At 41.4% G+C, this 25964-nt stretch overlaps 1 protein-coding gene and 1 long non-coding RNA gene across 5 annotated transcripts in view; one reads left to right on the top strand and one right to left on the bottom strand.

The window, feature by feature from the left end:
- Window positions 1-632: 632 nt before the first annotated feature.
- On the bottom strand, window positions 633-9431 carry LOC147254353 (uncharacterized). 2 transcript variants are annotated; one of them, XR_015118152.1, is made up of 3 exons: window positions 9296-9431; window positions 1912-2043; window positions 633-1305 (listed from the first exon to the last, which is right to left on the bottom strand). It is a non-coding gene; the product is annotated as an uncharacterized LOC147254353 (long non-coding RNA). The 2 variants fall into 2 exon arrangements; XR_015118153.1 differs by lacking the exon at window positions 9296-9431 and adding an exon at window positions 5543-6136.
- Window positions 5568-25964, top strand: part of LOC147254352 (SPRY domain-containing SOCS box protein 4-like) — a 42894-nt gene continuing 22497 nt past the window's right edge. The window contains exons 1-2 of one of the 3 annotated variants that reach the window (XM_086215973.1): window positions 5568-5875; window positions 18586-18679. The gene's annotated coding sequence lies outside the window, so the exon portion shown is untranslated. Of the gene's footprint in view, window positions 5876-18585; window positions 18680-24458; window positions 24704-25964 lie in introns of those variants that run through there. The other 2 variants (XM_086215975.1, XM_086215974.1) reach the window with 2 other exon arrangements.

Here is a 25964-nt window from a genome sequence, read left to right as displayed (position 1 = left end):
TAACTACAGCATCAGCTCAAAAAGCAGTGACCAAAGGGTGCCAGCATTCTTCTGCCAGCCTTATTCTTCAATCCCAAACATGGGACAGTTGAGCCCCAGCACCAAATGTTTTACCATATTCTGCGCCACAGACACAACAGCCGTAATAACACACGCGCACATGCACACACATTTACCAATATAAAAAAAGAAAGAACAAAACAGGAAACACATCAAATGATTGATGACGCAGCCTCAGCAGAAAAACACACTTACCTAATTCACAGCTCATTTCCTGGATGAAAGAACAGCATCACATCATCATCTAAGTGTCAGCATGACCAACCTGAGTCACACATACATACACTCACTCGCACACACACACACGTATGTATTTTGTTTCGTAAAAAAGAGGACTGTGTTCTGAAAACACACCCCACTGCATTACCGGTGTTCTTGTAATAATACAAAGTCCCTTTAAATGGAGCATTTTGGACAAACTGTGAAAGGACAGGCAAAATAAATAAATGAGGGGGAAAAAAGCTGCCAGTGGCAGTGGTGTGTTGGGACTGATACTGTTTACTTTTGAGCTGGAATGGAGGGAAGAGAGGACTGAGGAAAGAACTGCTTTCAGTTTCTACCTTCCCTAATTAGCTTTCGGTGTTGTGCTGTTTTCAGCTGCCATTGTAAATAATAATAAAAAAGAAATAAGGACATTATTCTGTATTTAGTCACATTTGAAATTTAAAAAAAAAAACCCTTTCAGTCTTCCCTTATCAAGCTTTCTATTTCTCCTTGGTTTCTGGACACAAATGGACAGAAATGTCCAAATGTGTTCTGGACACAACCTTTCTAAACTTTACAGCTTCTTCATATAAATTAACAATGTATAGTTCTCTTAAAAAAGAACACATAAATCAACCTATACAACGCAGACAGTAAATATGAATTTGTTCATTTAAGCTCAGCAGTAATTAGATTGTTGCATTGTCTCAGCTTAACAATCAAACAAAACAACCACATATCTTCATTAATGATTGTTTTAAATGGCAAATTCAATCATTTTATGAACATCAAACATAAGAAAGAGTCGCCGTAGGTGTCCTCACGCAGGCTCCTCAGGACTCCCCGCAGCTGTCCCCGTCTTGCTGAAGGGGATGGTTGACCTCCTAATCCTCCTGGAACCAGGACAAGAAAACTTCCACTGCTTCCAGGGCGAGCGCTTTGTCCTCCCGCTGCTGAGGGTCCTCACAAGCTTCCGCCTGTAAAAGACATTTCTGCAGGTGACATCTTCTTCATACAGGATGTCAAAATACATCAGCAGATCTGTGGGAACAGAGCGAGATGAAAAGGCTGATCAAGTATTAATTTATCCCCCCCCTCAAAAAAATCCAGATTTAGACCATTGCTAAATGTAATTTTAAAGACTTTTAAAGGAATAATGCGGGACACTACGTTTTCAGGAAAGAAAACGCCTGTAGAAAAACCACAAAGTTTAATTTATAAACAAAAATAATTTTTAGTCGGGTTAAACTAAAGACAGTTGTCTAAACATGCTCGATTTAGCAGAATAAAACTACAGCCAGACGTTTTAAAAAATTCAATAAATGACAAGACCTCAGGCCTTAAATGGCTGGACAGAAAGAAATCAAAAAGTTTTCAGACATTTTCAGTGAAAATGATTTGGTTCTCCAATCACGCAGCCGCCAGCTGCATTCATTCTTATGAGGGCCTTGACCCTCCATGCACCATCCTATTCTGTCCTGCTCCTCTCGATGAGACGTCCAATTAGCCTACAGCACAGAGAAGCATGAAAGTAATGGTCATTTCATATCAACATCCCAGAACTCCATGAAGCACACGGACATTTATTTTTCTCCCGACTAGTTAGGTTTAATTCTTGAATATCCACCTCCGAGGTAGTACATTTACTTTTTAAGGGTACATAGAACACTACAGGTCTTCAGGGTCCTCCCCCGTATCTGCTGCCATGATGTGAGGGCGTAGGGTCCTATCACTCCTCCGGTGGGCTGGGCCAGGAGGTTGTGGTGGAGGCTTGGAAACCTAAAGCACAACCAAATTAACATTAGGTAGCTTGACAAAGGTTAACTTAGAACCTCAGAGAGAGGTTGGCTGATATTCTGATTAGTTTAAATGCTAAGTTTTCAAGTAGTCAAGTTTCCTGAAAACACTCCTCATCACAACGCTACAGCTGAGATCCTCGGAGACTGTTGAAAGTTCTTCTAACAGTCTCCGAGGATCTCAGCTCCTCGTGGAAACAGGAGGGAAAAATGTCAACCAAGTATATTTGGCCCCAAAGCTGACATGTTCCCTTTACTACACTGACAACTCTTGAATTAGTCACTGCAGTAAAAGGCCATGTTTCAGCTGAGTATTTCTAATTGTAGACCATAATGTGTTCAGGTACATTGGTTAACTACCAGATTATCGTCTCTTCAGTCTGATCACACTTATTTATGCAGCCTGAGATGATAGTGAGGTAATGGGAAGTAGCTGCCGTAGCTGTAGCCTACTATAAAAAAAAGTGGATAAATCGTGTCTCACACAAACTCTGTGAAAAGATTCTGTTGGATCAATTTGGTCCGATAACATTTGTAAAGTCCAGAAGAGCAGCACCATTAAATTATTTATCCAACTTAAGTTAGCAGAGGGCTAACTGGAAGAACCCCTCTCAGTCAGTGGGAATGTCACATCAGATGCATACTTCCTTTCCTTTGACTTGATGAGAGATGGGCTTCATAAGCATTGTTACAGCTTGTTCACAAAACACGCAAACACACATATCTGGCTTTAATTGGACCCCCCCACCCGCTGTGACAAACACCCTGGTTTGGGTGAAACCAAGGACACCTCTCTGTGTGTCTCTGTCTCTCACACACACAAACACACATACACAAATCACCTACATATGGGAGGCAAAGTGAAGAGAAGTTCAGCCAAGTTGAGACAAAGAACTCTCCTTTATTTTCTAACAAGCAAGAATCCCCATGGTGATTCAGTGACATTGTTTGACTGTCAGTACACCATCCAATTATGTCAGGCTCCACAACCGGTCCGGGGAGGGAAGGACCCAGAGGATAAAGGCGTGACTTGTGAGAACTGGATAGAGAGAGCCACAGAACTGGGAGGAAGGGAAGAGACTGGAGAAGGGATGGTAATGCTGCGGGTGGCGAGGAAGACGGAATAATGAAAGGCAGAAAATGAAAGCATCTGATGCAAAGTGTCTGTTGGAGGACTCACAGTGTGCACTGGTGAAAGCAGCTATGGCAGCTTTCTCTGAAGTCAGCACTGAAAGACAGGCGACCAGGCACACACGAACACACACACACACACACACACACACACACTCTCTCTCTCTCTAAGCAATAGCTATGCAGGAGATTTGATGTTACACAACACCAAAATCCACTGCATTCACACAAGACACAGCATGGGAGCTCTGAGTCATGTTCACTTGAAACTGACTCACTCAAATAAACTTTATGAACAACAGACAAACAGTCTACGGTGACAAGGCGTTGTTAAGATTCATTTGTTATGCTGGAGCCCGGGGGTCTGCTGCTAAGGTCAGTTCTGAGATCAGAGGAAAATGGCCCTCCCGGTTCTACCGAAAGTTAAAATCCACCCACCTGCACTACAAAAGCTCTGTCATTAAAGGAACCATCTGTAGGATTTAGTAACCGTAGTAAACCTACGAACTCGAAGGGTCATTTCCTGTTCCTCAAGTTTAGGCTCTCACGACACGACATCGTTCAGTGCTACATCCAACTGACATCTTTTTCCATGCCAAAAGCCATAAAGAGATTGGCCGTATGCACTAACCGACTGATTTCTACAGAATTTGTTCTTTTATGGTTACTGAAAAACTGGGAGTACAGATAAATAAAAACAGACTACATAACTTTGTCACTCCGATTGAAGCCAACCGAATGCATCAAAACCTCATGGAACCACTTGCAAGAATGAGAGTTTGCAGAGTGAACAAATGTGGGGTTGAGGAAAAAAAGGAACTATTTTAAACCAGCTACACAAAGAAAAAGCAGGAAGGAGAGAAAAACATGTATTTGGTTGGAGGGGTGGACGTGGGCAGTACAGAGGGAGTTTTGGAGGTGAGTGAAATGAATGAACTAGCTTTAAGTGACATTACTGGAGATAAGGCGAGGCTACAGAGGCTAACAGTCGGTGCAACAGAGACAATAATGACACCTGCTAATGGCATGTAGAGGAACTGATAAAGGTGAGGTATTGCTTGAAAGGATAAAACACAAAGATTTCATTTTTTTTTAACCTTGGATTGGATTTGCCGTCTTCACGGCAAAATAAAAACTCTCCCTCTCTGTCTCTCTCTGCTGCAGCAAACAAACTGACATGAATCAATTTCATTTAACTCATGAAATGTCAAAAACAAATGTCAAAGTTTCCCTTTAATGACTCACCTCAGAGGACTGTTATATATTCTAGTGATTTCAGCTGTGTGAAGCCCATCAGCGTCAATTCTCTGAATCTATAAGGAATAGATTTGAGGCCAGCTGCTCAGGGAGCCCACGGTCTAGTTTTCACAATGAGCCTAATTCCATCCAGGTCTGTTTTACTGACCAAGCTGGTCTGCTCATCTTTACACCCACTAGAGATACTGTTAGGTGGGATACAAATCACTGCATGTCATAAGTGGACTGAGATACTTTACAAGGCCAGAGATTTGAGGTGAGAGCGTAACAATTTAAACTATAAATTAGAAAGTCTGTTAGACTTGCTCTCTAACTGCACAGCTGTTTACATTGTAGTGAAGGTGGGGTCATCGTGAGAGATGTGAGTGTCAACCAAGCATGACCCTGACAGCTCCCAGTTTAAATCTGGTAGGCATGAAATGATCTGTAATGTATATTCTGCTGTTAAGTGTCATAAAATGCAATAAATAACCTTCTATTTTTGCTTTAAGGCACACATCTGGACACTTCTTCTTTTTTTTACAGACTATCATTTAATTCAAAAATGAAGTTAAAAAAAACATGGCTTACACATGATTTAAGTCTACAGGAAAGTATAACATGATGCCCGTATCTATTTTTTTCTGTTAGTAGAAACACACAATATCATTAAAATAGAAAAAAGAGATGTAGTAAATCTGATTGGAATCCTTTCACATTTAAAATACATTTCACTCAACATAAATGCTCGAAGAAGCAGTAAACAATGTGAAAATAGAGAGACTGGTCGCGATCATGCCAAGAATAAAACTATGTAAAGCATGAGGCAGTCTCCACCCTGCGTCAAGGTTACCAGCAGCGACAATCAAACCGGAAGTTACCCAATGATACTTACAAAATAAAAACTCACTAATAGCTCCTTTTGGGAAAACAAAAAAATACTTTCAACAACAAGAAACACACAAGACTCTTAACTAAATCGTTAAGAATGTATGACGACACATTAAAAGCCGAGAGAAAATACAAAAGTGCAAATGAGCAAATACCGTCTGTACCGTTGTTCAAATGGCGATTGCACGGCGTGTCATGATTGTGTTTAACTTGACACTAGTCACCTTTTCTTGATCCCGAACCTTCAGCCAATCAGCTGCTGTCGGGGACACGAACGGTGATAACATCCCAGGAACAGGCTGCGGGTGCGGGCAGCAGGAACAAAGAAAGCCGCTCGTCGCCTGTAGGCCTCTCACTTCGTCAACACGGACCCGTCTTGACTCCGAAGAGACATTTTCAGGTTATCTTAAACACTTCCTTCTGACTGTCAAAGGTCTTTTGGAGCGACCGGTCGGTTTTGTCGAGGACAGAGGAAAGTTACCGTCGTTCAAGGTTTGTGGGGTCGACTTTCCCCGAACCTGGGTTCTCTGGATACGCTAGCTGGAAGGCAACGTGCGGTAAGTTATTTTGTTTTCTTTGTCACGACTACAAATGTGCTAAAACAACTATAACCGCATCAGCATTGTCTCAATTTGTAGCTTCATACTGGGAGAAATTGAAAAATCGTGGTGTAAACTTTACTCAGTCTCAAGAGCGAACGAGAGCGGAGATTCCGCTCCCAAACTCGGTCTAATATCGCACCATTTTAACGTTTCTTCTCTCTACAAAACGCACGCAAACCGAAACAAAGTCAATCAATGAGATTTTCCGACATACGTTTATCCACTTAATGTATCGGCCTCCACACACTAAGCAAAAGCTCAGTTTTTTGCGTGCTATTTGAACTTCATTGTAACACCCACTTAACCAGAACTGTTGTGAGCCACTTTAAAGCCACTTAATTACGCACGATTGTACATTGCGTTGCAATCCAGAACAGTCCAGTTCTTTGGATTATACATTGGGTGGGTGTTTTTTTTTTTTTTGGCTTGAATTTTCCTATTTTTGAAGTTGTCAAATGTTGATATGATCAAAATATTGGACGGATACAATTTTCTCTCGTTCAACGACACTGCAAACGCCATAAGATGTTAAAATCAGTGTTTTGTTTCTTGTTTCATGTTTTTTTTCTGGTTGTTTTTTTTTCTTCCCCCTAGGCAAAGCAAAATTAATCTTTTTTTTTAAATGTACATTTGCTCTTTTTTTGTTTCCTCTTATTGTCACTGGAAAATGATTCACAAGGAAAAGTCTGCTGTTGCAAACCGTTTAGCTTCCTTGTAAGACTCCTTATTTACCCATCATGCATAATTCAAACCGCAGTTTTCCTGGATTATTTTGGAGCGGATGGAATGACTTTCATAATTCTGTTGCCAGTATTTTCACTTAGTAGTTGTAACTTGTGGAGCTTATAGCCTCTGCAGAGCAGATAGGTATTTTGGCAAGCTTTACTTTTAGTTAGGAAAAGCTAACATTAATCAACTCAGCTATATCAGGAGTTGGCCAAATGCCCTAGAAGTTAAACAAAATGGAGTATGTGACTTATTCTGTAGCTCATTTGATTTGAAGTTTCCCTGTGATTCAAAGGTTAAATGATCTGGCTGTTACCACACCATCTGTTTTGCTCTCCTGGGCATTGGTAGGCTACTGTCCAAATCAAGTGGTATGTGAGATTTGTGTGGGCAGACCACAGCAGATGGCGAGATGCAGAATGTAGCCGGCTGATGTGGCAGCAAGGCTAACTGTTGTGGTGGTTATGCTCATTCAGTTGTGGTTGGTATGATAAACAAGAATCCATCATCGTGAAAGCTGTTTCTGTAGGACCACTGCACTGAAGTCACTATGATAAATGGTCTTATTGTTAACTAGCTTCCATACACTGTTGAAATCCTGCTCAAATGCTGCTTTGATAGAAGAGCCATTGACCCCATTTCCCACCATTAGGGGTTTGACCAAGTGACTGTTTGACATGAGCTGATTTGTGTTAATGTGTGTTTGTGGGTGGCGCATATGTCTACAACTCAACAGTATTATGAGGTGAAAAGTGGTGATTTCGCAACACCAGAAATTTTTTAATTTTTTTTACTAATACCACATAATTTCTGAAAATCTAATTACAGTAATAGCCTAGAAATACAAATAGTACACGTCAAAGTAAACTCATGCTGCGTGCAGCCAGTCCTGGTGGGGGTGGAAGCTTACTTCAGGAAGTTGGCAAGCAAAACACAGGAACTTGGTTTGGGTCTTGGGAGTTTTCGCATCTGTTGGCCTCTTTTTTTATGTATCTTGAGTCATGTTGTTTCTTCCACAGTTTGACAAGCAGCACGACTGTAAAGCCTGGAGCGTTTAACAAATTTGAAACATGAATTAAGTTGAGTTTGCCTACGTTTGCCTACCTCTTTTTCATGTCTCTGGTGTTTTGCAGCTTCAGAGTAATGGCAAGTCCGTAGGTGTTCAAATGAATTTTTGGTCTGGTGGCACACTTTTTTTTTTTAAATGCAAACTGTAGCAGCATATACAGCGAGAGAGCAAACTCCAGCAGACATGGTATAGACAGGTATATAACAAGTGTTTAATGGGCTGCTTGTCTCTCACCAGAAAATGGTGCATCACGAGCTACAACACATTAAGAAAATGTCTCTCGATCCAATCACCATTGCAACATGATGATAGCTTTTAGCCCCATTTCCAAACAGCTTCTGATGAAATTTAGTCAATATGATTTCCAAGATATTTTTTGTCTTGATATTGGTGTATTATGTTCACACTCTACACTTTAACACGAGGTACCCAGCCATTCTGCTTCAGACTGCAGGTGCACACACACACACACACACACACACACACACACACAGAACCATAAGTGTTTTGCTGCTCTGGAGCCGTCGTGTCTGTAGATAAAGTGTTTTTGAGAGAAATGTTATACGAAAAACCCCTTGTGATGAACCTCCAAAAATAGCACGATACGTAAATGGCTGTATCTCATACACTGTTCAAGGTACTGTTGGATTCAGGAGGAGTTGAATTTCAATAAGTGCTGTCATTCACTGTGAATTGATTCTCTGTATGTCAAATAATAAACTTGTTTGTGTAATTTTTTTCAAAACTTCACTTTGTGTACATATTAAGGTACGGTAAATAGATGTTAATTCCCCCCCCCCATTTTATTTTGCTCTTGTTTTGTACATTCTTTGAAGTTCTCTTGGCAAATGTTGTGTTTCTACCTCTTTACATAAAAATGGGTGTAACTTTTCCTTAACATACTGAATTTGGTCAAGTATGACTTAATCAATTCATATGCAGTAATTGTATTGTTTCATACTTGCTGTGTGTTCTGTAGATCAGTAGGAAATATGAGGAACTGCTAAAATTAAAAAAGAAACCAAACCGGACAGGGATGTTGATTGCGGCGAAGATAAACTGCACTATGGCACAGAATGTTCCTGGAGCTGGACTTCTATGTACTGATCTGCAGGGCCATGTTGGTCAATGGGTGTCCATGGAGATGGTGATGGCAAGATGCCTCAGAGGGTTGCATCGTTGCAGGCTGCCCAGCTGTGACACTATGCCTCCTGGGGCTGGGTAGAAGAGTGCTAAATAGACTCCATTTACCACTCTGCCTCGCTAGAGTAATGGGATTCCTGTTCCTGTGGCATTAAAGGCTACGATTGGGTAATGTTACTTTATAGCCAGAGCTTATCTATCTCGAGAGTAACCCTATATTAGGAAGATGTTTACCCCTTCCAGGTCCTCTGCATCCTTGGCCTTTGTCTGTCCACTACGGAGTTAAATTCTCAGAAACGTATGAGCCACACTGCGTATGTAAACTGAGTGCTAAGGAAGAGAGACTGTCACTGGTGACTCCTGAAGAGCTGCGGGGTGGAGAACATTGCACTTGATGGCCAGATGAACTCAATGAAGAATTAATTATAAATACTTACCATGCACTCTTAGAACAGTGAAATGTAGTTCCATGGACTATGAGTTTCCATACTTTTGGTCTCATGATCTCTGTTCCTGCTTGAGGAGTCTCTAGCACAGGGGTGGGCAATCATGTGCCATGGAGGGCCGTGTGTATGCAGGTTTTCCTTCCGACCAAACACTTTCACAGGTGATTCCACTGATTAACACTCTTCTGTGGCTGAAGGAGTGTTTAATCAGTGGAATCACCTGTGAAAGTGTTTGGTCGAAAGGAAAACCTGCATACACACGGCCCTCCATGGCACATGATTGCCCACCCCTGCTCTAGCACATGCACATGCAGGTTTATAAGTCTCCATCATCTATAGAGGAAACAGTAGAACACCAGCAGTATTACAGACAAGCTGATGGACGAGGCCGTTTCAGCAGGGGAGCCCTGTAGCCAGTGTGTCTGATGCTGACTCAGTAGAATGTTTGTTTTGAAATCCCATTAAGAGCATTCTGCTGCTGGGCACGGCCACGCCTGGGCTTTACAGGACAGCAGGTCACTTTAAAAGCCCATCGATGCTCTTGTTGTGTTTGCACTGTGAAAGAGAATCTTATCACTCGAGTTGCTCTCACATAATTGTTTTCAGAACCACACTTCTGCAGCTGTGGTAATTACTGCCATAGTTTTTCCCTGTGGCCTGGCTGCTGTTTGGGGAGAAACTAAGCAAAAAATGTCAATCAGCTGACTACATTGGTCTGTCCTGGTTGTGTTGACTCAACATCAGGAGCTGCACACAGCATTTACCCACTTGGGTAGTTATAAGGGCCAGGGAGTAGCAGACGGGTCATCTATGGCTATTTTCCAACTGAAAGCAATCTTGGGTAAGGCAGCGGCATCACATGTACGAATAAGACATGTTTACTCCCCTAAATGCATAGGAAATATCTTTCACGTTTTCTGATCTAAAATAAAAGACCATGATCTATAATGCATTTTTACAATGGGCTATCAGAAAGAGAGATCTCTTTTCGACCCTCTAATGCATGAAATAAATAGGAAATCAATTTCCTTTTTCTCTGAAACCAAGAGCAGAACTGGTAAGTCAGAGCTTATCAATAACATGGTCTTGATTTAGCCCCGGGATCTGTTTTTAATATCTGGTTTTGCCTCTCATCCCTAATCAGAGACATACCCACGACAGGATGGGCACTTAAAGCTCAGTGCTGCCTCACACAAGATTGCGTTCAATGGGAAAATGATCTGTCTGCTATCCAATGGCTGTGGAGGTTATTACCACAGGTCACATCTCACACACACACACACACACACACGCTAGTCAAGTCTTTTTACATTTTTAAAAGTTTATTCTGACAGTGCTCATAGCCACCAGTGCATCAAGCCTTTCATTCAAAAGAGGAAACACAATCTTTGAAAAAATCTAGCAGACGGACTGGAAAGAGTTTGTAACTGCCTCGCTTGTAGTTCAAATCTCCTTCCTGAGTGACTAAGCGATGTCGGGATCCTACCTGTCTAGTGGAGACGAGCATAGATCAGCTGCTTCCTCTTGTCAGAAGAAGGTAGCCTAAACTGTTTCCACCTGCAGCTGTTTTTTTTTTTTCCCCACAAATGTTCTCCTTAGAATGGATTTGCCTTTTTGTAGTTAGTATATTCAAGAGTAAAAGCAAGTTATTCTATTTTTAAGGATGAAATTACACCTGAGTAGCTTCCTGAACAATTGATAAATTGGGTGTTTTTTTTTTTTTTAGATTTTCTTCCATTGACTACATTTCCTGTAAAGTAGCATTAGCAGGACAAGTACTGTTAAAATCAGTCAGGAGCAGCGAGCTTCTTACTTCATACTGCCCGTATGGATTTGATGGGACTTGATCTTTTCCACCCGAAGGTGTTTCTGAACCGGATTGGAGTGAATCCTGCTGTGCTAGGCTAGAATCCTTCAGGCGTGGTTCGCGTATTAAGAGCAAAATAGTTTACTGCACATGTCAGCCATCCTGCGTGTCGCTGCTGGGTAAGTGATGTGTTTCTGATTGGATTCTCACTCAGCTCTCCCAGTAGAAGATGGATGTTTCTTCCTGTGGAGAGTGTAGCACGACTTACTGCTGGGGCTGTTTTTGTCATTCAGATCTGAGGAGGAAGTAGTGCAGGGTTATTCAACTATATCGTTCAGGGTGCTACATTGTCAGAATGTGATTCTTGCACAAAAGCTATCACTCTTTTGTTTGTACACTTGACACAATGCACCACCACATTTCAGAACTTTTATTTCTCTACAAAAGTATATTGGTCACAAATATGTACACTTCCCCAGTAAGTATTCTTATTATAGATAGTGTGTGTGTGTGTGTGTGATTTAAAAAGAAAAAGATGAATCAGTATGCTTGGTTTAATGTGTGAGGTACGGTGGCAATGGTTTAGACAAATCGAGTTGCAGGCCAGTTGCTCTGCGAACCACCATGAACATGTCTAGGTGACGACATTTCAGTCACGCCAACTTGTCAGTACCCCATCAGACGCTCGGACAGGGAAACCATTGATGGGCTTTTGCAAGAAAACTTTATCATACGCCACATTATATTTGCACCCCTGTGAATGAAAATGACCAGGGACCCTCTGTTCTCATGTGTGTTTTGCACGGATCCAGGATCCCTGATCTTGACAGCATAATTGTTGATGTGCAAAAGAACTAGTGGTGCTCTCGGAGGGCAGAGACCTTCATCAACACCAATCGCCCCCTAAAAATAAACTTGTGAGGATCGAAACAAAAGCCTACACATTAATCAATACTTTCAATGGTGATATGCTTGACTGCTTTACTATTTTATTAAGGTTTTTCAGTGTCTTTTTCTACTTGGCATGAAGCAGGTTTCATGCTGATGGTATAGACATTCATTTGACCATTTGTACTCTCCTGGATCTATCTGGAATTCGTTCTTGGCTCATGTTCCACTCCTTGACACGTTCTCCCAGTAGTTTTTGCGTAATCTCTCAGACAGACACGTAGACAGACCTCCCTAGTTGAGGTAAAAACAGAAGCCACCCAGCAGTGATTTAGAGCTGCCACTGAGATGCTTCCCAAATTCTGTCCTGTCATGATTGCTTGCCTTTGTAGCACTTGTGCAAGAGATTTTTATTGTCAAGGGACATTTTGTCAGCCCTTTGAATTAAATCAAATAGTTCTATATGTGGGGGGGGGGGAGAAGAAAGTTTATGGTTTAATGTTTTACGAGGTCTCTTAAGCAGAGATGAGATGTGATTGTGGTACAGATGAAGGAAACCATACGTCATGGATGCGACTTCCCAAGAAACAATCGTATAGGTTTGCATCATCTTTCATGGCTCTTTATGAATTTTGTGATCAGTGATGCAGCAATACAGTCTAAACATCTCCTTGTTGTTTAGCTGTACTTGGGGTACTTGATGTTGGGTACAGAGATTACATGGAAAGCCTATAGCTCAGCTCTGAATCCAAAATCACTCATTTAAATCTGACCTGGATGCAGGAAGTTTCCTCTTGAAAGATTTAAAGCAGGTATCCTCCCCTTACATCTACCTCTGCCTCTACCAGCTGCCTTTTCCTCTTCCTACTTTATACTTTCTCCTCCTCCACACTGGTCTTCCGGCCATTGCAGTTGCCATGCAAAACATTGCCCCCACAATGACCCCCTGTTTGGGATCAGAGTCCCCGTGCGCACAGCTACTGAGATTAGAGGATGTTGATTAATCATTTATGTATTCATTGCTCTGCGAAATTAACAGTTTTAAAAATATATATTTATCGAGGGTTCATTTATATATTTATACCACTCGCGAGCGTATTTCTAATCTTTGGGTGGCCCATGACAGGTCACCACTTGAAATGTTTGTAGCTTCGTGATCAAATTTTGGTATTTTATGCAGTGGTTGAGAGTTGGTGTTTTTTTTCCCCGCCATAACATGTGAATCTGCATGAGAAGTGCTAGGCTATGGCACCAGGGGTGTGCAGTAAACTTTTCTCATTTGGGAGTGTCTGGAATTGTTTGGCTCAAATCAACATCCCCAGTAATAAATAATCAATTTAAGTTCAACTGCTGCTGATAATTATGGCATGTGCATCTCTTTTTTTTTTTTGTAAGTAATTATTTCAATTGCAAGTATATGTGCTCGGAGTGCAGTCCGACACTAAGGCAGTGTATTGAGGTTTGATGGGTGATAACTGGTAAACTCACCTGCTTGTTTTAATTTTTTTGTAAACGAATTGGAATTGAGTGGTGCCCAGGAGTTCCCCCTCCTACCCCCCCCCCCCCCCCCAAAAAAAACATACAACAACAACAAAACATTCAGTTTCCCCTCATGGAGCATTTGCCATCTCATGTATTGAGGTTTTGTAGTTTACGTCTCTTGATTTTGTGTACTGTTGCTGGATATTTATGTATTTATTAAACTTACATTTTAGATTAAACTCTTGTAGGTCCCCATGCAGGTTAATAAGTTTATTCAAGGAACATGAGTAGGAAAGTTTATTTTTATTTTTTTCTTAAGTAACACGTGGTGGTGATGATCATGATGATGACCTGCACCTGACGTTGTCAGTGTCCCGTAGCTCAAAATCAACTTTCAAAATGGTTTTTTTTTTAATTATTTATCACCCCCGCAGCTTGTCCCAACCATCCCATTAGTCTTGCTATTGTACAGCCCAACTACACTGGCATGAATAATTGAGTTGTTCTGTGAGCAGTACTGGTTTCCTATTGCTTCCACAGCTTTGTTGCCTGCCATGTCCTCTGCCAGGATGTCAGAGTTTTAGTTTGAAACAGCTTGGGATATATTTCTATTTCTATTTACTTGTGCCAACAATGCCTTAACTCTGTCGCCTTTTAATTGAGCTCAGTATTTATTTGAAGAAATTTGATATCGTTTAAGGGTTGCCTTTTATTTAAAATTTTGTCTTTCAGAATAATGGCTCCTTTTTTAATTATCTTTGATATTTGGATGCAGAGGTACACTACTGCAGAGCAATCATCAGATTAGCACAAACTCGAGCACCTTTGAGGGTGAATGTTTCTGGGACATTTGCAAAGGAAGAATTCAGATCAAAGCCACACAAAAATTGTTTCTTCAACACTTGCACCCCCCTTTCAAATTATTATTATTTTTTTTGCCTGTCAATTCAAATATCAGTCAAATACTTGAGCACAACCATGAGTTATTCATGTTAGGCTGTAGCTAATGACTTATTTTCTGGAGGGTTGGATGAGGCTGCAAGCTTAACTATGGCACACTGGGCTAATCTATCTGCTAAAGTGACACGACACTTTTGATCTGCTAACATGCCTCCCGGTTAAGCTACTTGTCAACTGGATCATCCGATGGCCTACATGCAGAGTATCTCAAGTCGTTTTTTTTTTTCATCAGCTTGGTTAATTGCGCTGTTGAAATATGTTTGTAATTGTCATTCATGGTGGATAAGATGAGATGTCACAAAATGAACCTGAAGCCATGCAATACAGGGCTCGGGGGGGGGGGGGGCAATTTGCATTTTTGGAAACGTAAGTACTTCTGTGTACTTGTGCTCTTTATGTGTACCAAATTTCAAATCACACGTATCAGTACCTCCTATTGTGAGGTTACTGTAAAGAGAATGGCTTTGTTCTTGTGTGAGCAAGACTCCCACCTAATGTCACCAACCTTTCAGCACAGGTAGCCGTATAGACTGCTAGGTATGATTTATTTCTGTCACTGAGGATTGCAAGGAGGGTGGTGGAGAACCCTCAGGCTCCTGACGGGGGAAATCTTCCTCACATTACATTGGCACTTGGTGCGCATCACAGTTGTAGAATTTAATGGCCACTATTTCAGTCTCAGCCCATATACAAGTCAGACATTACCAGCGATTGGTCGCTTGAGAATGTTTTTGGATTGAAACACAGAGTTGGCTGGAAAGAAGGTAGATGAGGCAGAAACGATTGAGAGCTGTAGTCTCCCCGGGGCCTCCTCCTGATAAATGGCTCACACCCCCCTCCCTCTAACCATCATTACAACTGTCAGATCATTAAAAGCCGCACACACACACACTGTTGCACATCAGCTTCCACTTGCTCAGGTAGCCTCTTCTTTCCTCTTTTGGAGCATGTTGAATTGCACTTCTAAGCTAAGCTGAAGCTGCACCCAAGTGATTGTCCTTCATAATTATCGGTAGACTGTAAATTCCAAGTGTAATTGCTGTGGGTGAGGAGAGGTCTGAAATAAGTGGCGTTTGACCAGAAAGAAGTTCTTTCACTTAATGTTTTTTTTTTTTTTAATGTTGAACAACTTTCATAGATTCTGGCCTTCTTTCTTTAGTGATTCCATATTCGCGAAAGTTTCTACGCTGTGAATTGTATCCATGTACTGGTGGATATTCTTAAGATATTAAGATAAAGGTATATAAACACAGCCAAACAAAAGCACCATCAAAAGTAACAAAAATAATACCAAATATCCCAATTTGTAATGTTGAATTTATCTTGTGTATTATTTGAAGCAGAATTTTAATGTTTTGTCTGTTTGAAGCCAAGAAGCCCACCCAGCACAAATAGACAACCAGAGTGTTTCAGCATCTGAGCTTTTTAAAAGTGTATTTTAAAGAGGTTTTTGAGGATTGCTGGATAAATCTGGTTGGTGAAAGTGAAGATGCGGGGCCCCCCACAATATCAATGAGGCACCCCTGAGCAAGACCTTATCTGTAGGATGTCACTGTGCGCCCTGCGTCTGTAAACGTCCACACACGCGAGTGAAGCTCTAGTCCAAATAACCTTTTTTGCTGCGGTTTGAAAAATGAAAATGCTCCGGCTCATTAAGTAATGTCACAGCCACATTTCGACCTCTATGTACAACCAATTCTTTCAGTGAATGACTATTTATGTAGGATTCCAAAGCTATCAACAACTTGGATACATCGTGGAATCCCCTCTCAAAGTAGACCCGCTGTTCTTGTTTTAGTAATATGTGCTTGGCCCCCAACATTTTTTAATGGAATTGTGTTTGCAGATACAGGACTTTATGCTTAGGACTGAAAGTCATTTTCACAACAGCGCCACCTCACAAGTTGGATGACCCTGCGGCAAATTCAGGAACTGCTGGTTCGGTTAAGGCAGACAGAACAACAGTGGTTGGGGTAAGAAATCTGGGCTGTCTAGAAGTACTAGAATTGCAGCCCTTGACCTGCAGGTGCCTGAAACTGCTGATTCTGGAGCCCTGCAGGCACAAGTTACTCACTTTTATGGAGAAAAACTGTAATTTTACATGTAAAATATTGCACAGTCCCTAAAGAATGATATTAAAGTTTTCATACAGTGGTCAACATATGCCAATGCAGGTATACTGTTGTGCTGTGCTCTGACAACTTGTCTTTTGTTCCTCACACACTACAACAGCAGCGCACTTACTGGGACTTTGTGTGGGCAGAGTAGGAGGAAACAGGTGGCGTGGAGCGTCAGAGAGAAGGCTACTGTGTGAACCATGCTGCTGTCTCATTAGGCCACACACTAATGCGAGCTGGATATATGTATGCGTGCCTACATGTGCTAGAAGTCAGTTAATAATTGGCCTCTGTGAGCTACAGGGATCTGATGTTATACTGCACACTGTGCGAGTCTGTGAATCTGCTAGTTACCTCCCTGAGAAGTTGGTGTGCAGCCCGTCGCCCACAGATCTTCATCTAGCAGCTCAGTATGGCTGCTCCTAGTGCTTTATTTCTCCATGCAATGTTTTGAACTGATCTGCTATCAAAATGCTGAAAAGGGACCCATGTCTTGTTTCCTAGATGCATTTTGTTGAGCAATTGCAGAGATGAGGAAATGTGCACATATACTGACAGAATAATCGTGCGGAGAAGAATATTTCACACGCTGCAAAATGCATACGAGTAGGTTTGCACAACATTTTGCTCTCAATGAGTTCTTTTGTCTTTCAACTAGGCACCTTTGCTGAATGCTGTTGCATTCATGCATGCATGGACACAGTGTTCATTATTTTCATTGTTATTTGCAATTGAAAATTTGATTCCTAACTGCCTGCCAGTCAGTAAGCAATAGAGAATGAACTTCAGAATCAGAAATCCTTTATTAATCCCTTGCGGGAAATTGTTGCCCACTTAGTGGCGAGGGCAAAAGTTCACGCAACTACAGCAATCTCTTTAAAAATGAAAATGTTTGTAGCAACCAGTTAATCATAACAAAGAAAAAAATGTCATTCACATTTTAGATTTGTTTCAAACTGAATTAGTGAATATAAACATTGATGCTCTGGAAACTAACACACCCCATACCCATGTACTGGATGCCTGTTTTGTTTTTGGTTCTTTCCAGTGCTGGGCAATATGTTGCAAATGTGACTGTCCAAGGACATATTTCTCCCATTTCGTACTATTATTATTATTATTATTATTATTATTATTAACTACAATACAGATAAAGCCATTCATTTTAAAAGTAGTCAGATATCCATTATTTATATGAAGACAGTTGCAGTAACAATTGGAGAGTCCCTGATGCACCTGGCAGAATTGCTGTATCACGTTTCCTTGGGCCTCATAACCAACTTCTGCAGGAGGCAATCTACCCCCTCCTTTTTAATGTTTGAAGAGGAGTCATCTTAAAATTTGATGAACATTAGGATGGCATTGGCTCATGAATATTCAAAGAGCAGAGGACTCCCCTCTCTTGTTCCTACCCCTTCCTGTCTTATTGCCTTCTCACCATCCTTGTTTATGTTTTTTTTTCCTTTGCGTCAACTTTAGCAAACAAGCACAGGGGTTCTTCGGAGCACATCACTAGCCCTGTATGCAAATTTGTATCTCTGAATGATAATAGCCTCACCTCCTTTTGAACCCTGCAGTTCTGTTGTGACTGCATGGATTTAAAAACAACTGGACATGTGCTGGAAAGAGCATTTATCATAAAAACCCACGAGCATGATGCTACAGGTTTTTAGGTGTGATGCTGTCAGAAAGCTGCTGTTTGCAATGGTTTCAACTTTCTTAAAATCAGATTTAATCACAATGCGTCAGTCATGATGCTTATTTTCCCCCCACCAGTTGTAATCCCTGAATTTATAATCTTTTTCTTTCTTTCTTTTTTTTTTTGTGATGAAATGTTGTGTGTAGTGCTCTAATCGGTACAGTCCATCTTTGTAAACCCTGTTCTACTGCACACATGGAACACAGAAATCATTACTACTCCTCATTTGGTGGCCGCAGCTGTTTGAGTAATTGTCCGTTTTGGAGCCTTAACACAAGCTTCAGTTCCATTCTAATAAGTTTTATCCATATGCTGTTTATCTTAACAGGAATCAACCAGAGCTTTGAAATTTCAACGAGTCCCTTGTTGACTTGGCAGAGATGTACATTTCTCAAGACTCCTGCAGTCAAATGGATTAAGAGGTTAGTTTCCAATACCACAGCCAACCCTTCTCATCCACTATCATTACAGACCGCTCATTTGTTTCGTTTGTCCTCTCTGCTATGCATCTTCTTGGATGTTACTGGTGGAGACATAACAAAAGGGCTAATTCAGACTGCCAGCCCAAGTGTGATTTGTCTTTTTTTTTTTTTTTTTTTAAAGATTGAATCCAGACAGATTTTTTTTTGAGTATATGGTATTCAAACCGCATTTGGAGGTTGATTGAAGTCTGACTCCAATCAGATTTCTACAGATGTGTCTCAATCTGTATCCTCAGGACACTGAAAACATTTGTTTTTTCTACAGTGGGAAATGATTTTTCCACAGATATCGGGCCCCTCAAGTTTGTGTCTCGAGGGAAAAAACTTGGTAAGGCCACTGTGCGTGACAAGCGTTCCCTGGCTCATTCTTAATTTGCTATGTCGTCTAAAGGTCCCAGAGTACAGCACTTTGTTGATGCACTACACTCGCTCACTGCACAGTGAAGGCCATGGTGACTGCAACTCAACACATCTCCTTGTTCTCCAGCCTGCTCCTCGATTTGATAGTGCTAGTGACTGTTTAGTGGGCAAGATGATGGAGCTCCATTTCTCGTGCTTTCCCAATTCGTCCCATTGTCTTCACCAGCAAGTGCGTAACTGGTGCCCACTATACCAGTACGTGTAAGTCGGTTGGAGATGTGCGGACACAATAAATAAGATCTTATCACTCGCAAATAATAGTACGTAAAGGAAAAAGAAAAGATCTGATTTGAGAAAAATCGGATTTAAGAACAAGATAAGTCCGCCATTTATAAAAGGCCAAACACATGACCTGTGCATGTCCAGCCATAATATGCCTGTGTCAGAAAAGGATCCTCTTGGGGAAGTTTTTTTTTAGTGATCTGACTACAGAGAAACTCATGATTTCAATCCTCCTCCTCCTCCTCCTCCTCCCATTTATTAACTAAGTGCTGGAAACCTGATCAGACCGGTTTGGGCTTACCTGTGGGGACAAAGGAACTGATCCAAGGCACTGCTAAATATTTCAAGGTTCCAAGTTAAAAGCAGCTCATACATACTACTGTGTTGGAGAGTTTCACCACTGAAAAAAAATGATTGCAATATGCTAATGTAAAACAAAATGGTATGGCCAGCTACGGCTGACCATGTGCAAGAGTCAGAACCAGTGCAGTGCAGCAGCAGTACAACAATCGCCAAACATTGGCCTTGGATCAGAGAAACATTTTCTGTTGTATGCAATAATATCAAGCCCACAACATAAATAATGACTACTTACAGTGCGACACAATAAATCCATTGTTGTATTGCAGTGCCACAAAGAAGGTTACAGAGAAATCCGATTAACAACCTGAAGCCAAAACAAAGCCAGGCAACCTCACAAAGTGCCAACTATCACATAAATGAAATCTTTGTGTGCTGCATGCCGAGTTAACAAATATTCAGATATGCCATGTGAGACTTGCTTATGTGTCACTGGTCTGGCACAATATCAATTCAACACAACAGTGCTTGCAATAATTAACTTTTTCTTTATTTCACAGTGTGCATTCGGGCAGAATAATTCAACAAAACTATGTGCAATCACAATCTAGCCACATGCAATACCCAGATCTCAGGAGCAGCATATTAAGGTGAAATGTTGCAGCATAAAAATGAAGCAATGCGGTGCTACTTGTGTGCGCTTGCCTGCAAAAAAAAAAAATCCCTCTGTCGTGTTTAGCTGTTAGTGGCAGTATGTATTAAAAATAATGGTAATGAGTAATAAAAAAAATACAAAATCCATATAATTTTAATATAGTAAAGTTTATCTTGTGTTGCAGATCTGTGCTTTACAGTCATTACAGTGCTTTTCCTGCGTGGAAGACTAAAAAAAACAAAAAATCCCAGAAGCGTCTTCTTCTGTTGCACATATGTGTTTTGGTTTTAAGATACGGACCTTGATCAGAAAGCTGCAACAAACCTTCACAAAGCCCTATTGCTGTGTGCAGTGGGTTGAAGGCGGTAAAAACTCACCAGAGTGACACAAACACGTACAAGTGTCTCATTCAATTCACCTGCTAGTCTTTTGACTGTGGGAGGAAACCTGAGCACTCTGGGAACATCCACATCAACATTCATGCACACGTTGAAGCCTTGGTGTGTGAAAGTGTTAACTCCTCAGTAAGCAAGCCAACCTAGTCTAGATGTAGTACATAAAAAATGCAGTGGCTTGTCTGGTAACAAGCTTTTATCTTTGGGGTGGGGTAGGATGGTGGTGGTGGTGGGGGGCATTAAACTTACTTCTTTTGTGATTGCAAATGTTACTTAGATTTACATACTGATCACACTTTCCTATGAAAAGATTTCTGTCTCTTCTCCAGCACTTGGGAGACCTAGCACATCCCTGGAGGCAGGTTTACCCTTTAAGGGTGTTTGGATTGCAGTTCTCTATGTAGACGCTGAAGTCTGGGATTCTCTGAGATGGCGAGCCTTTGGCTCCTGCCTCCAACACATGGTTGCTAACAGATTCTTCCCTTGGGTAAACGGAGACATCGAGACGTCAAACTGCTGCTACTCATCCTCTTTGTGTGGGTGTGTCTTTGTCTAAAGAGCAGGAAGTCATTTGGACAAATGGATCTATTATTGACCAGCCCACTGCACTGGCAGAGCAGACTCCATCATCTGTGTATTGTAAAGTCATCCATCTATTTTATGGGGGATGGAAGAGGAATAGTTTAAAAGTTTTTGTCATTATAAAGCAGTTCATTCTACACTGTTTCCGTTAAGAATTGTCTGCCCTGTAAATGTTGACTTCCCTGTTTTGTTTAGTTTTTTTTCCTCATGGAGGGATTGAAAGTTATTGTTGATAGCAAAACTGTAACTGCTTTGGTTTTATCAAGATGTGTATTATTGGTTGTTGCTGGATGGTTTTTTTTCTTCCTTTTTTTCTCCCCCCCGTCTTGTCTCAGGGACTGCTATGGTCAAACCAATTAGGCCCCACCATTTTAGTTCCGGACTTCAGTTTCATCCATCATCTTGCTGCTCTCATATCAATACACTCATCCACGTCAAAACAAGGTAGCTCTGCTGCTGCAGCCTTCAGCGTGGGCGTTGAACCTGTTAGAAGGTGGTGAGTGTGCACTTTTTTTGCACAGGGTAAGCTCCTGTGTGTGATCCCAAGTTGATTACAGCAAGTCGTATTGCATTCATGTATGTGGCATCCAGCATAAAACACTGGAAACAATGAAGAGAGGAGCTCTGTTCTGAATCTGCTGAGAACTAACAAATAAGAGGAGAGCAAACAGGGGAGGAAGATGAGAGGGAGTGGAGCATGGATACATAGGTACTTTGCGGGGGAGTGTTTTGGAACACAGAAGTGAGGAAGACCTGTAAGCATTGGGTGTGACAGTCATAACCGAGCTCATTGTATAAATACATCTTTGTACCAAAATTGATTTATCCTTCTGCCTTGCGCAACTTGTACAGACGAAACACAATGAAAGCTGTAACTAGAAGAACGTGAATCTGTTTTTGTTCAAGGTAACACAGCTGTGCGTGGTTCCCCTCTCAGGCCACTTTGTTAGCCTTCTTCATAGTATGGCTGAGTTTAGGTCCTGATGCTTGGGGGGTGAAGGTTTTCCAGTGAAAAGGTGCAATATTCCTCTAAATCAGAAAATCAGGAAAAGCAACTCTATAGGACAGGCTGCATCTCAGAGGGAGGAGTTAAACAGTTTGATAGCCACCGGAAGCAATGATTTCCTGTGGCGCTCAGTGGTGCAACGTGGGTGTATGAGTCTCTGGCTGAAAGTACTTTTCCTGCTGGCCAGCATGTGATAGGTGTGAAGTATTATCCAAAATGGTCCTAATCTTGGACAACATTCTCCTCTCTGACACTGCTGATAGAGTCCATTTCCCCTCCTACAACATGGCTGGCTTTGCGGATAAGTGTATTAAGTCTGTCAGCGTCCCTCCCCTTCAGTCTGCTGCCCCAGCACACCACAGCATAGAAGATGGGGCTGGCCACCACAGACTCATAAAATATCCGCAGCATTGTCCGACAGATGTTGAAGGACCTCAGCCGCCTCAGAACATAGAGGCGACTTTGGCCCTTCTTCTAGAGGCTGTTTTGTGTTTTTAGTCCAGTTTATTGTCCAAGTACACCTCCTAAGTAATTGTAGTCCTCCACCATCTCCACACTGGTCCCATGGATAGAAAATTAAAATTAAGTCAAATAAAATAATTTTAAAAAATAGAATAAAAAAAAAATTTGCTGCAAGGCTGTGCAACATTATCTAACAGGATTTTTGCCCATGAAGTCATAGATATGCATGTCACTTACAGTATTTTCTAATGTGGAATTTGTAGTGCAGAGATGAAAGGCAACATTGCGATGAATTGCCAGGGCTATAAAATTCCTCGCATGCATGGATTTTTTAGCTCTTAAATGATTGAAATTGCTGCAGGAATTTTGGTCTCATGCTCAATAGAATCCACAAATGATGACTTTTAAGTTGCCAATAAAAATCATGGAAGATGTGCGTAAAGATGAAATGAGACTTGATCAATAAATACTTTCCCTCTCAAACATACCCTTCATCCTTCTGTTTTGAAAGATGTGCATTTTCTTCATACACATAGTCCAGACTCAAATCCCCAGTTTGTGTAAAAAAAATGCAAATAGAGATGAAAGGGGTCGAGCCATACTATAAATACAAATGGAGGCAAAGCTGTTTCTGTGTGGTTACAATGTAAATGTGTCGTGTAAGAAGCAGAGGTGCTTTTGATCAAGACCGAAATAGGTTGAACATGAGTTTCCTTGTGAACTTGGAAACAAGTCTGAGATTCTCTGCTTCTTTCCACAGGAAAAAAAAAAAATCAATACAGTCAGAGATAAGGTCCCTGGGTTGCAAAACCACTTCAGTGATCAAAATGAGAAATTCACTTTGCTGTGTACCTGGCTGCGGCTTGTTCTTTGGACAGCTACGGTGGAGGGAAAGTGAACAGACTTTCAACTTCAGACTTCCTCAATGGATTTTCTTTTTTTGTCCATTAAATGTGAAAGAGAGCAGGAAACATCTTGCTTTGTCGAAATATTCATATTCCGAAAAACTTCGGCTACGTCGCTCTGCAGTCTTATTGAGAAATTAAGTGGAACAGGATAGTTTAATTTCGTTTCATTTGATAATTTGATTGATGAATCACTGTTGGCTGCAGCACTACGTCACTTCATACAATTCATATTTTATCAGGAGAAATATTCTGTGCTGATGGACCCACAGCAACCCCATTTATAAAACTTGATTGAGCTGACAGTGTCACAAATTTCACTGCTGTTGCACGAAATAGTGAAACCTTAAATGACAACTTCTCGCTTAGCAGCAACCAATCCCTGATCCAACGCCCTAGCAGGAAAAAAAAATTACACTCAAATTTTCATGTGAAGCTGCTATTAATACTTGAATGCAACAAAAGCCAGAGTTAAGTGCTGTTGTGCTCCTTTGATTGGCCCAATATGTTCCGCGTAATTCAGCAGACTAACGCTGACATGAGTTGCCGAACTGCAAATGTGAGAGAAATGCCTTTCCACATTTCCTTCCAGCATCTTTGAGAGGCGCGCAGTCGGTGCATCTGTGAGAGTGTGGGTGGTTTTGTACTGTTCGGGACTTTGAGTGTGCTCCACAGTTAAGCCCACCTCTTCTCCCTCCCCCTCTCCTTCCCTCTCTTCCCTCCTCCTTCCAGCAGCTGTTTTCTTGTCTTAGCTGGGAACTGGAACCAGGCTGTTTTTCCCCCATCCTCGCGTCACAAGCAGGATCTCACCGACTTACCAACATACACACACACACACACACTCTTTTTGTCTGTCTCTGGCCTATCCCACAGTCGTCTGGCTGTTGACTGTGTCCTGACCTCATTTTGGACTACAGACTGAGGACTAAGTATTCCCACTCTCCTACTTGGCTGCTGTGATTGCGTGTTCACAGTGCTGTGTGAGAGACGCCTGACTGTTGGAGAAATGCTTTCATGGTAAGATATCTCATCCTTTTCCACAAGCCACTTCTGTTTCTTTTTTTGTTTCCCTCAAGAAACTTCTGTCTTTTTTGGGGGCTTCTTACTGTCTGATATTTTCATGGGTTTCCCGTCTCTTTATTGGCAAGAAGGTCACTTCTTATTTTTACCATGCTGATATTTCCCCAAATGTCTTTGCTTGTCCGCTACAGCATTCTTCATGTGCTAGAATGACATTGTAATGAATGAAAGATTAAAGCTGTAGCGTATCTCAAGTGAAATGTAGCACTCGTTTCTTTGTCTTAAAGAAGTTTAGCAAGTTAAGTGCCTTATAACCCAGGCAGCCGCACTCAAATCCTTCTAATGACAGTCATATTTATTTGAACTTTGAGGCATCGCTATTTGGGAATCTGTTGTTAAGCAGTGGTTCAATCCACATTTTTTTTCCTTTAAATTCCCTGTGTTTGAATCTGCATTCTAATCAGACAAACTGAGGTATACAGTCGTAGTCGTTTGACTTTCTATATTGTGTTTCAGTGTGGGTGACTGAAAAGTGCCAGAGTGACGCCCGATTTTGGACTCTTCCTATTGTGCTGCTGCTACACGTGGCCTCCTCAGTCCTGACTCCCAATGACAAGTGCACTCTAATAACTTCAGCTGTTTTAGATTTCTGGGAGGGTGTAGATGCTCAGAAAATTTGTGATTTTGAAAATCTGTTTCGATGGCTCATTGACACTTCTGTCAGGGAAGGATTTATTTCTTATTAAGTCACAGGAGTGTGATGGGGCTGAGAATTCACTGCTGTGTCATGCTTCACTGTACACACAGACATTTGCACTGAATAACGGACAAAAGGCAAGCAGCACATTAAAAAAAAATATACATACATACATACACACACTGCTGACTTGTGTTTCTATGGCTGATATCCAGGCTCTGTGCCTGACTGGAGCACATACAACTGTGAATTCCACCAGTTCCAACCATGGCAGCACCAACGAAGCCAACCATGCTTGGATGCAAGATAGAGCCGGGTACAAACATGCTTAGGCATGGTCCAGATCTCCCAATGTGGGCGCGGACAATCCACAAAATTTGGCTGTGTTCAGTTGTCTAATTCTCTGGTGAGCAAAGTAACTGAATCTTGAATAAGACATTTATCATTCTATCTAGTTACATAAGTAATGCTTCCTCAGAGTGGTGAGAACAGAAATTGTGATAACGATCTCCCACTTTGACTGCATGTCACTGTCCAATAAAGTTTTCTTCACAATCAGAC

Source organism: Aulostomus chinensis, chromosome 10 (assembly GCF_037954235.1).
Source record: "Aulostomus chinensis isolate RoL2024-O1b breed Wild chromosome 10, RoL_Achi_v1.0, whole genome shotgun sequence".
NCBI classification, from domain to species: Eukaryota; Metazoa; Chordata; class Actinopteri; order Syngnathiformes; family Aulostomidae; genus Aulostomus; species Aulostomus chinensis.
Note: the sequence above shows the minus strand (reverse complement) of the source record. Positions and strands in the feature narration are given on the sequence as shown.